General features: G+C 47.3%; 1 long non-coding RNA gene across 3 annotated transcripts in view; it reads left to right on the forward strand.

Moving 5' to 3' along the window:
- LOC147262647 (uncharacterized) overlaps positions 1 to 3,435 on the forward strand; it is a 234,429-nt gene extending 230,994 nt beyond the window's left edge. Inside the window, exons 8-9 of one of the 3 annotated variants that reach the window (XR_015112444.1) lie at positions 665 to 815; positions 946 to 3,435. This is a non-coding gene — a long non-coding RNA (uncharacterized LOC147262647). Of the gene's footprint in view, positions 1 to 664 lie in introns of all 3 variants that reach the window. The other 2 variants (XR_015112446.1, XR_015112443.1) reach the window with 2 other exon arrangements.
- The last annotated feature ends 9,228 nt before the right edge of the window (positions 3,436 to 12,663 follow it).

Genomic DNA, 12,663 nt, shown 5'->3' on the forward strand with positions numbered 1-12,663 from the left:
CCAAGACCCTACCACTACACACACACACACGCACACACATTGAAGCATGTTTCATCAAGCTAGTGAGCTACTCACCACCCTGCCCTTGGCCAGCCCCACGGCAGCCTGGGAAATGGAGTGTGCTGGCTGACTGTGACCTCTGCACCAGTACCAAGCTGAGAGCTACGTCTATAGACTGTGTGTGTGTGTGTGTGTGTGTGTGTGTGTGTGTGTGTGTGTTTGTTTGAATTGAAAGTAATAAAAGTTGCACCCTTGGACAGACTTTCACAGAAACAGATATTTTTACAGTGTATGTCTCATGGCAGGCGATGTAGAATCAGATATAGAAGGGGTGTCAGGTGCAGACACACACCCAGCCCCACACACACACACACACACACACACACACACACACACACACGGTGTACGCAGTGATAGGTCAGTTATTGGTGAGTGGACCCTGGAGGCAGAGGTCCTCAGATGGGGTTGGAGATTGTTTTCCTCCTTGCATCGACTCTGCAGGGCTTTAATTGGGTGCTGCTCTATCTGACCTTTGACCTTTGAGCAAAAATGAACACAGCACCTGAGACAAAGAGAGATTTCCAATCAGGAATTGTTTTATGAAAAGATTCCCTGAACCGGCTTGTATTGTTGGACATCGAGGTGAAGATAATTGTGTATACAGGATTTTAAGGAAACTGCAGTGTGAAGACTTCTCAGCCCTTGGATGCCTGAAGACAAACAGGTTCTACGTTGATGAACCGTGCAGAGCCTCTTCACACAGCTCAGTCAGCAAGGACCCATCTGTAAGGACTGCTCTTTGCAGGCATGGAAAGGTAAATTGTGTGTTTTGTTGCAGAGATCAAGGTTGAACTGGTTCATTCTGATTCCACTGTGACATCATTACTTTCAAAAAATTACAACCATTTGACCACAAGTCAGAGACATTTTTGCCTCATTCGACAGTAAGACTCGGTGTGCTGGTGGTTCAGCCTGGACGTGTAACTGTGACGTCAGAGCGGAGGAAAGGCTTACAACATCAGTCTTGGGCTCAGTGGAAGGAATCGACCATTTTGACCCCTTCAATAGTCAAACCCCACCAGGCTTTCATGAGAGGGAAATCAAATAATCAATAACACATTTCAACTGATCAATCGAGTGATTTTGTATGAAGAAACAGTTTATATTAGCCAGTGAAGGAGGCTAAACACACATTAGCGGCAGGAAACACATCCTTCGAGCTCAGATTGAATATTTTGTGTGTGCGTGTGTGTGTGAGGACAGTGATGAATCCCACCATTGTTCTGTGAAACTGCGGTGATGCTCATGATATCAGTTTCTGACATGCAGATACAGGAACAACCAATAGAGCGCATTGTTTTAATTAGCCGCCGCCGCAGCATTATCAGGGCTGCTGCACGTGTTGCTCCTGTTCTCTCCACCAGCCAGAACCTAGAATCCATGTGATATACAATCACAATACACAAAATATAGCACTTTTTTCTTTTGGGGGCTTTTATATCCTGTCAAGAATGCGTCTCTCTCAGTTTTCCTGACACTGGGGACATGTAGAAATATAGAATATTGGCTCCATATCTCCATCCTAAAAATACTGATATTGGTATCTGCTTTGAAAAGCCCATGTCAAAGCCTGGTTTAGAACCTGTTCGACGGGTAGCGTTATTTTATTCATGATATGAGTGAATCAGTGTGGCGCATAATGCTTTTTAAGCTATTCACACAGAGAGAGGAGATGGAGAGGAAATTGGGTGAACTGCATGAAGCAGAGACGCTGGGATAGAGAGGGGTTAGAAAGTGTGGGAGTGAGAGACAATGACATACAGAGGAGGAAATGAGAGGGGAGGAGAGGGAGAGGGAATAAATATACTGCATTTATGCAGGAAGTAATGAGGCCACCTCTGTCTGGTTAAAAAACAAAACAAAACAAAGAGGAAGTGAGAGTGAGGGTGCTTCCTGTTAAAATGTGCCCACCACTTTCAAACCCCCTCCCCCCCATAAATGTAACCAAACAATTAAGAGAAGAGAACCGACAGGATCCTAGAGGTGCAGCAGCTCTCTGCAGCTGTCCTGCTATGTATTCAAGATTGTCAGAGAAGGAAAGTGATGAAATACACCCCCAAAATAAAACATCTCTCAGAATTTCTTGCTTTGACAGCTGATAGAAGAAACGCCAACATCAGCCGCACTACTGCTTGATTCATGACCACTTATGGAAGGATGTTGCCTGTCAGTGTGGAGCAAATTCATCTTGGCAAGCAGCCTGATAGATCTTCATGAAATATCAGTGGAACATTAAAGGTGTGGTCTATTGTCAGGCAAAAAAAACACTTGGGTGTGTTAAAAGAGAGATAACTGCCTCACAATGACTACTTCTGTTTATGCTTCTGTGTTTGCCACTCTGTTAGGCTACTCTGTTACGCTACTCTGTGTTATGCTACTATTTTACGCTACTATTTTACGCTACTTTGTTATGCTACTTTGTTATGCTACTTTGTTATGCTACTTTGTTATGTTACTTTGTGTTACGCTACTCTGTGTTACACTATTATTTTACGCTACTTTGTTATGCTACTTTGTTATGTTACTTTGTGTTACGCTACTCTGTGTTACGCTACTCTGTGTTACGCTACTCTGTGTTATGCTACTCTTTGTTATGCTACTCTTTTATGCTACATTGTGTTATGCTACTTTGTGTTACGTGACTCTGTTACACCACTCTGTTACACTACCTGTGTTCTGCGACTGTGTTACGCTACTCTGTGTTATGCTACTCTGTGTTATTCTACTCTGTTACGCGACACTGTGTTACGCTACTCTATGTTATGCTACACTGTTATGCTACTCTGTATTATGCTACACTGTGTTGCGCTACACTGTGTTACACTACACTGTGTTACGCAACACTGTGTTACGCTACTCTGTGTTACGCGATTCTGTTACGCGACTCTGTGTTACGCGACTCTGTGTCACGCTATTATGTTACTCGACTCTGTGTTACGCGACTCTGTGTCATGCTATTATGTTACTCGACTCTGTGTTACGCGACTCTGTGTCATGCTATTATGTTACTCGACTCTGTGTTATGTGACTCTGTTACACAACTCTGTGTTACGCTACTGTGTTACTCTACTCTGTGTTGCACTACTCTGTGTTGCGCTACTCTGTGTTGCGCTACTCTATGTTATGCTACTTTGTGTTACACTACCCTGTGTTATGCTTCTCTCTGTTTTGTAAAATACGTTGAACAAGTCGGAATGAAGTATTTTCCAGTATGTTATGCTGCATTGTTGTATGCTGTGTTTTATTAAACTATATCATGTTAAACTACTTTACTCTATGTTATGCCATGCTATGTAATGCTAAGCTTTGTAATGCTAAACTTTGTAATGCTAGGGTATGTTATGTAATTCTGTGATGCTACGCTGTCAAGTTACATTTTGTGATGCTACATTGTAAACTATATGTTGTGCGGTGTTATGCTGCATTACGTTAAACTACTTTATGTTGCACTACAGAACTTACAGTTGTGACCCGCCTCCAGTAGCTCTTTGTTCAACCCCCCCCCCCCCCCCCACACACACACACACACACACACACACACACAACTTCCTGCTACACTTGCGGTCTGGCCAGTTTACGTGCTGACGTCATGTGACTCCTCACCTTATTATGAATGGCATTGAGTCGAACATCGCTAACATCAGCAGAGCGGAAGCTTGCGTTAATTGCAGTTTCTGACCTTTACAGGAGGACGCTGAAGAATTAGAGCGAGGCTGCTCTTGGTAACGCACACTGGGCTTTACAGGTAGTTTGAGGAGACGAATGGCAGGAATGTAGAAGCTTCAGATCCGCCTCAGTGCTGCATGTGTAGCTTTGGCTGTTCTGAAATATTAAGAGGAATTGGAGGTATTACTTTTAGTACTTATATCATAATCCAAAGCCGCTGGGGACGTGTGGAAGCAACAGATGGAATGGGAAGTGCATGGACTCTGTAGCAGTCATAGCCCGACATTTTAAAATGTCGTTTATAACACATTTTAGGGGACGTGAGGTAGAAGGGATTGAGTGTTTATATCCGTTGTGTATTTCACAAAACCTACAAGAACGTTTTAACTTGACGTGATGTTTTTTAGAGAGGACAAATGGAGAATTTCTATTTGAACAAATGTGCTGCTTTGTCTTCATCTGCCACGATTAACACAACTGTATTTTTGCTGGCCTTTCTTCAGTTTATGTTTCAATTATTTAACCAAGAAATTGATTAAAAACCTCTTTTTCAGGAGTGCTCCGGCAGCAATAATAATGACTTACAGACAGTTACAGCATAAGACAGATAAGACAAAAAAATGCAAATCGGAATTAAACAGAAAAGTAATTATAGAAGTGTGGAAAAAATAGAATACTGCACAAGATTTTATCAAAAAAGGATTGTGTAATGCACATGAAGGGCTTCTTGTCTTTATTGTCACTTATTTTTGATAACTGCTTTGATTAAAAAAAAAAAGAGCAACTACACACACACACACACACACACACACACTAGAATACTGCCTTTGAATGAAGTGTTAAACACATTGTGAGAGGCAGCCATTCAAGGTCTGCACGTCTCAGGGCCCCCACTGTGAGCACTAATACAGCAAACGAGTTCGCTAAGTGTCCTTCTTTGGAATTGAAATCCAGTTTTCCTTTCTCGTCCTTTCTTTTTTCTGCCCCGGGAGACCTCTGCGATGCGGGACCTCAACCTTGTGTGACGCTTTCTTTCTCTTGTCAGGGTGGAAGTATTTGAGATAACGGTTGTTTGAGCACCCATCGTGAGCTCAGCCAGCACTTCATCATATTGCTGGTGCCGAGCTGCCGTGCAGACAAAACATTTGGAACCTGAAAAGTGGTAAAATCATCTCTTAGTGTGCGAGCGATGATTCCTGCGTGATGCAGTGACACAGAGGCGCTGACACCAGATTTCGGGGGAGGAGTAAAACCCTTGTTATGTGACCACCATCAGCTTACAGCACTGCTTTGACATCTCGAGCTACGCCGCCTCGAGGAACGCGGTACAGAAAAACCAAAACAATGACGATCCAAACCCCAAACCTCCACTTGTGTGTCGGGACCTCCTGACACACAAGTGGCGCGGTGTCTGTGTTGAACTCTTATTTGCCCAGTGACTATTTTCTTTAGTTTGGCGGATTCGTTGGAAAGCGCACCTGTGAGTGTTCGTCTCTGGCCGGTCTTTGTGATGGAGTCTGTTTCAAAGCCCAGTGGGCTGCGCTTCATCCCTCCGCTCTCGCCACGCTGGGCTCACCGTTGGCTCTCGACATTCCATCGCCCTCAACTCAGCCACTCGCCCTCCCGTCATAACCTGGCCCCTCCCCTCTCAGGTGATGATTACCTATCGATCACTGGTTCACACAGTCGTTTGGTCAATGCTCTAATCGCGTTTTCTCTCTGTGTGGGCTGCCCAGGGAGGGGATCGATCATCAGCTAATGAGAGATGTTGGGTGGTGAGGGGGTGGAGGTGGGGGGGTTAAGGCAAAAAAAAAAAAGAAGCTGGTCTTAAAAGAGACTACTCTGTATAAAGCCGCCCCCCCCCCCCCCCCGCGGGGTTAAATGGTCTGGTTGCGATCACTCCTGCATCTTCAGCTACACGCTATTAAGCTGCAGTCACGCCAACAGCTCACGCAGGTTGTCAGACGGAGGGTCCAACTGCTAACACGCCACTAGAACCAGACTCCTTCCATTTCCTGTCTGTGCTAAAAAAAACAAACAAGCAAAAGCCATTTTCTTCATTTTTGAGGCAAAAAAAACCCCAGAGGAGCCAACAGAAATGTGAAGAAGACGCAGGAAAGAAGAAGAGCACCTGTGAGGAGTTGTTGGTCGACTAAACGCTCTGCAGCCCAAAGTCCTGCCAGGTGCGTTGGTCTGATTTGTCGTAAAACAACAGCGATGAAACAGAACCACTTGTTTTTAAGACTCTTACATCAGGAGTTCTCAACACGTAAATTGAGCTTCCTGCACTGGCAAATTATTTTACTAATAACGAGCAGAAGCATTGAGATCTCAACGGGTGTTAATGAGATATTCTGCCAGAGCAGCGAAGCAACATTCGTCCTCAAACCAGACGCCTCTGACGGGGAAGCTGCTGGTCTGCTCGCACGCCACAAAGAAGCCTTCAGTGCAGCGGTGAGGAGCGACTACGAGTTTCCAGTTGTCTGAGAGCTCTGCAGTGATGCGCAGGAAACACAATCAGCAGAGCGCCGCCACATCACTGTCAGAGGTGGTCACATGGTGTAAAAATAACCCCAAACCTGATGTTAGCTTCAGATACAGTAAACATCAGAAAGCTTTTTTTTTTTGCGTGATCTCTGTCGTGTCAACAAGATCGGGGCAGACCTGATCAACGCAGCAAAAAAACAAACATTATTCCTGTTATTCCAGGATAGATGTGGCTGATCTGATGATGTCATCACCTTGGCTGAGGTAAGCGCTGGTGGAAAGAGAGTCGAAATTTAGACGAGTTCTAACCCAGGTTTTGTCCCTCCTCGTGGACTCTGGTGGAGGCCTGGAGGGGCGCGGGCCAGCCCATCTGGCACCAAATATATTACTTATTGATCTGGGGGGGTGGGTTCTGTTATGTTTTGAATCATCAGTTTTGTGTGTGAAGCTTGAAGTGAAAATCAACAAGAACGTGTGATGGAGGTGTAAACACGGCAACACTGGGTGGGGGCTCATACTGGGGGGGTTTGCTCAAGCCAACAGTGGCGCGTCAGCTGATGTCATCAGTAGATGGTAGCGGCCTGCTGAGTGCCTGCTAGAAAAGAAGACGGGACATGAAGACGGACATTTGTCTGCACTCTAAAATCCCACCAGTAGGGGGGGGGGGGGCAGTAAACGGACCAGTACCAGTCACTGTGGTCCTGGTTTGTTCTTCAATGTTCTGCCAAACTCTGCATGACACCCACAGATCCAGCGACAACATGGAGACACTTCTCAGCACTTTGGAGCCTTGTTTTTCTCTCTCCCCCTCCCTCCCCCCCCTTCCTGTCTTCCTCTCTCTCTCTCTCTGCTGCTCTCAGCGAGCGAGTGGGCTGAGTATTGATTTTTAGTGTTGAACTTGCATGATTCTCTCCCTCACTCTCCCTCCCACCCCCACAGACACAAACCGACGGAGAAGTTGATTAGGAGCAGCTCTAAATATATCCTCCACCTCTTCCACCACCACCACCCCCTTCCCTTCCCCTCTCTCTCTCTCCCTCCCTCTCGTCGGCTTTCTCACCCACTCACTCTCCCACACCAGTTCAGTCGCTCATTCTCCACATTTTCTCTCGCCTGATTCGCCTGGATGCTGCTTTGCCAAGCGTTTTCTTTTCCTCTCTCCATTTCCTTTCCACCTGCTCTGAGCGTGTCATTCGTCAAACCAATAAAGAGCCAGTGACGGGGGGGGGGGGATCATGATATCATATCATAATTTGACACATTGAGGAATTGTGTCACTGATTTTCAGGGTCCTGTCCATTTTTGTATTGTTGAAAGAGGAAGCGTCATCTTTATGTACAGTTATCAAGTTTTGACACACACACTCACACACATTCATCTTCAGTTTTTCCTTCCTCACCTGGTTTGGCTCAAGCAAGCAAACACATCAAGTCCATGCACGTTTACTCTGATATGGAGGAGCTGTTAGCAACGAGACGACAGACGTTAGCATCAGTGGCGAGTCGCTCTGTCTCCCTGCCTCTCAGCTCCTGAGGGGAATATTTGGTTGGAATCGACACGCGCATGTTGTGTGTGTTTGGTTTGGTTTGGTTTTTATCAGAGATGTTTTTGCGTTGGGAGCTTCGGACAGCAGGGGGAAGGTCACAGGGGAAGAGGGTGAATCTCAACAGCAAGCTGGAGGCTGCGGTTGATGCTGAAAGAGTTTGGGCCTTTTTCTTCTTTTCTATCTGTTGACTTTGCAGAAGTGAGCATCGGGATAACTTCGGGAGGACGTTGGACACAGATGTGAATGTGCAGCTGAACTCAAATTGAAATAGAACCCCCTTAAACTCCAATTTCGGGATTTCAAACAGCAAAAAAGGAATGTTGGGGTGGTGTCACATGACCAACAGGGACAGCACACGCATGTCTTCATCAGCATTAATGAGTACAACTGCACGTTCCCACACGTCTTGCTAAAATCTACCAATTTTGTTGCCAAAATCTGTCTGCTAATCCCTCAGCGTCACACTACAATTACACAATCTTGTTGCCGCTGACTGAGTTGTGCCTGAACGCACATCTGGATAAATAAAGCTGCAATAAAGTCGCACCAGTCGGCTGCAAACACACAGGTCGCCACATTGCTGTCAAACATCAGACTTTGTCACCGCATCAACAGCTGCAAAATGTCCCAACGTCATGCGAAGAACATCTGCTTTTGTCAGAAGAAAAGCAGCCACGAATGTTCCAGCGTCCCGCTGTGGCTCACTAGACATTCACTATTTTAGTGAATGATGCTGTAAACGTCACACCTTCCAACCAGAAGCGCTGGGCTTTGTCGCCTGACCTGCAGCTGTAAACATCCCAACTCACAAAAAACTACAGTCTGTGAACAGAGCGACTGCTGCTAAACATCCCAACGCTCGTAAAGACGACCGCTGCCGCTGCAAACATGATTCCATCGCCAGGGCAACGGCTGCTGCTATCCCGGAGTAAAGGGATTGCATTTTTTCGTGGCTGCCAACAACAAACAACACGAGTGGCCTTCAGCATCTTTGTGGGCCGGCCGTCACGTGGCGGCGTGATCGCTGCTTTAGTTCTCTCTCTGTTGAGTCACAGAAAAACCAAGTGTTTTTTCTCTGAGGTTAATGCCGTGAAGGAAGGTAAACATATCAGGAAATCCCCGTGAGTCAGAGCGTTAATGGAGATTAGCTGAGATGGTGTCAGAAACACACGGCGTCCATATGGGAGACGGAGTGTATCGTGCATCCATTCCGGAGGTAAACACAGCGCTCGCAGACCTGCTGTAATTTAGCGGGCTGATTGCAGCGTGGGACACGCAGACAAACAAGCTGGCCCCGTCTCTCCTGGGCATGCGTGTGCCACTTTGTGTCGTCCGATTGAAATCTCATTTGCTTGTTCCTGGTTTTTCCTGAACGCCGAGGCTGATGTGGAGCCGAGCAGCCAACAGCTCCACTCATTGTTTGAAAGGGGGGAGATTTCTCATAAACGGAGCATTTTCAGACAATGAGCACGTGGGCGTATGGCTTTAGGCATATTTGACAGGATCAAATGACTTACACAGAAAAGAAAATTCTGTCGTTTATGAAATAATCCCCCTATACTTATTTCATCCACATCCTCTCCCCTGCTTGTTTTTTCCCTCTCATCTCCAACCCCTTTTAAATGGATTGATGTAAAATGGGAATCTGTATTCAGTGGGTGGTTTTAACATACACTGACTTTGTTTAGATTTGAAATGCACATCATTTATGCATGATGACATAAACCTCAAGGCTTGTCCTCAGATCTGCCTGATTTTGTCGAATAAAGAAGCCGGGGGGAACTACGAGGTGTTTATCATGCTGGAATTGTTTTGGCTCCGTCTGTGTGGCTTATGAATACATGTGTACACGAGTGTCTGCTCATAAATATGTGCCAGTAAGGGTCCGAGGGTTTTTAATCCTTTGCTGAATAATGGGATCAGTGAGTTCAAACAGCCGGTGACAGTGCAGGGTGTGTGTTCACAGGCAGCTGACTGTATTCATTTGCATATGAAGTTCGCCGCAGCGCTACAGGAGTGCGAGCTCTTGTTGGCGCCGCTGCACCTTTCCCCCGTTTATTTGACTCGTAGGCGACATCTGTTTACCTCCTTTTTTTCACGTGGAGGCGACAGATGAACAGGAGTTTGCTTTCATCCCTCTGCAGCTCGCTCAGCCCTCGTAGCTGACCCCAAACACCTGTTTACACCTCTCCAGTCTCACGCCAGCAGAGCGATGCACGAATCCGTCGTGCCAACTGGAATTAGGTTGCTGAAATCGGGTTTTCTGTTAAATGGCTGAAATGAGGTCTCTCGCTCGCTCGAGATGTGTCGATCGATGTCAGAAAACGTCGCTGAAAACACGGCGTTTTGTGGTTCGTGTTTCATCGCCGATGCGTATTGAAAAAGAAAACGTCCCTGACCACGTCAGCGTGTTCAGAGGCCTGCGGTTTCATCCTCCAGGCATCAAAGCAACTCCAGATTCCATGTCCAGAGTTCAGCTGATAACAAGGATCAGCAGGGCTGTCCAAAGTCTGCATTGTCAGGGTTTGTGTACTTGTTAAGTGTGTGTCCCCTCCAAGATGATGATGTCATGAGAGTACACACAGGCTGCCGTACCGTAGCTGGACGTCTCCGCCGTGTGAAGCTGGCATCAGCTCCACATGGCTGCTGGACACACGAGCGGTTTGGGTTCACACCACACACACGAAACTGGCCTAAGCAGCCGTGGGTTTGATTCCTGGGTGGCCGGACCATTCGCGGCACGTCTCCCTACTAATCTCTCCGTTATGGCTGACGAAGGCTTGGCCAAAGACGAAGGACACAGGCGCCGCGTTCAGGTTCAAGTCCAGGAAACAGCTGAGCAACGACTCGCTGCCAGCACGGTGAAGGACAATGATCTCACGGCGGGTTGAGGACACATCGCTGCTTGTGTATGCTTTCAGGCAAAACTGCAGCACGAGATCAGCACCGTGTCGCTGGCAGCAGATTTAATTTAACAGAAGAATGTTTCAGTCTCAGCGAGATCTCTGTCAGGTGTTGTCCAACAGGCGTGTGAGAGCGGAGCGAGCGACGCGTCAGAGACAAACACATTCATCACTGGGCCAATCAAGTCTCAGAGGGAAGCCGCCAGAGCAGAGCCGGACGGCACGAGCCGGGTCTTTATGTCCACGCCAGAAAAAGGAAAATAGCGCCTTTGTTTTATCGATGAAACCGCCGCTCCGATAGAGGAAGTAGAGGCACGTCTGGGTCAGTTGAATTCACTTCCTGTTGTTCAGCAGGCGTGACCGCAAAGTCAAGGACAATGAAGTCGTGTTGGTGTTAATGGAAGGAGGTGGTTCCGGGACACAGGACCGCCCCAAGTATCCCTCTGACTGGCGTCAAGTGTGTCACGTGACCACGCGGCGGTTCGTCCAGCAGAGGAACTCCAAAAAAAATCGAGGTTAGATTTTGACTGAATTTAGCAGACTTGTGGAAATGTGCCGGCTGTTTTCACCGAGCTGGGTGGAGCCTGGACGTGGGGAGCATCGAGCCTCAACAATTTTGGGCGTTTTTTTTTTTCCCGCCAGGTTCGTCTGATCAGGTGACATCATATCTGCTCCTCCAGTCTGCATTCAACCACAGAGGTGAGAAAACGTCTCACAGGGTTCTTCCTCTCCTCTCCTCTTCTCTTCTTTGTATTGAACAGCTATGAAACAGTGACAGACTCAGACACGCTCACTGGACATGTTTGAGGTTCCCCTGTGAGGAAGAGTCTCTTGAGTGGCGCCCATTTAAGGTGAACGTCAAGATTCGCCGCTGGAAGCCACAGCTGAGGAATCCCGGCCTCTCCAGGTGTTGTCATTCTACCACCAATAAAACGATGACGTCGTCCACCTCGCACTGCAACGCTGAGGCCGGGAAGAAAGGCGGATGATGAAAACCTCAAAGTCAGCAGCCTCTCGTGCAAACACGTGCGTCTGTAACTTCTCCAGATGCACCAACACCTACTCGCAGACGTCAGGCCTGCCAAGCTGATTAATATGCAGAAATTAGAGGCGTGCAGAGGAGAGCTAAACTCTGTTTGATCTCTCCGATGTGTGTTTGTGCGCGTTCGTGTCTGTAGGAGCGCTGCAGACCGAAATAGAGACAGAGAAAGAGGAGAGAGATGCTGTCAACTCTCTCCATCCTCCTCCTCCTCCTCAGCCAAGCAGATGTCCAATTGAGTCTATTTAAAGCCGCTGCAGTATGGCTGCTGATGCTGAGAGCGCCGCGCTGGAGCTTTGCATTACTCCAACACTTTAGCTACAGTTTGACTGCTTGTTTCCAGGTAGTTTCCGCTCTGTGGAGTGAAGCTCATTTATCAAGCCAAACATTTGTACTCCAGCTAATTTCTCATCTCTCAGGTTCTGGAAGCTCCGGCGGATCAAACTCAGAGTGTCTCTGTTCACCAGGCTGGTTTCCTGCAGGACCGCCCGGGACCTGCCCCCCAAGCCCCAACGTAGCAGCGCACTCGAGCTGCTACAGTGGCGCCTCTGGCAAGCACTCTGCTCTGTTGTCCCAGACAATTATCAGAAACACACACACACACACACACACACACACACACACAAAACCACTTCTGACACCTTTTTTCCACCGTCAGGGCTCATCTGCTTTTTTTCCCTTCCAACTAGTAAATCGATCGCAGCTCAAGCAGTGGCTGCTGCTGCCTTGTCATTCCTCACCAAGCATAATGCAACTGCTAGCACCGTGGGTGGGGGTTATGAACAGGATGTGGTGGTGTCAGACAGGAAGTCAGCAGGAGCGGCTTCTACGAGGCTTCTGATTAAACACCACTGAGTCTTAACTCAAGGAAGGAAACGTAGTTTCTAAGTTTTTGTGTGTTTTGGGCTTTGTGGAATCAGTGTGATGTTGTTTAGATGGAGGTTTCCCAAAGTGTGGGTCTG

This window comes from Aulostomus chinensis, chromosome 4 (assembly GCF_037954235.1).
Source record: "Aulostomus chinensis isolate RoL2024-O1b breed Wild chromosome 4, RoL_Achi_v1.0, whole genome shotgun sequence".
Taxonomy (NCBI): Eukaryota; Metazoa; Chordata; class Actinopteri; order Syngnathiformes; family Aulostomidae; genus Aulostomus; species Aulostomus chinensis.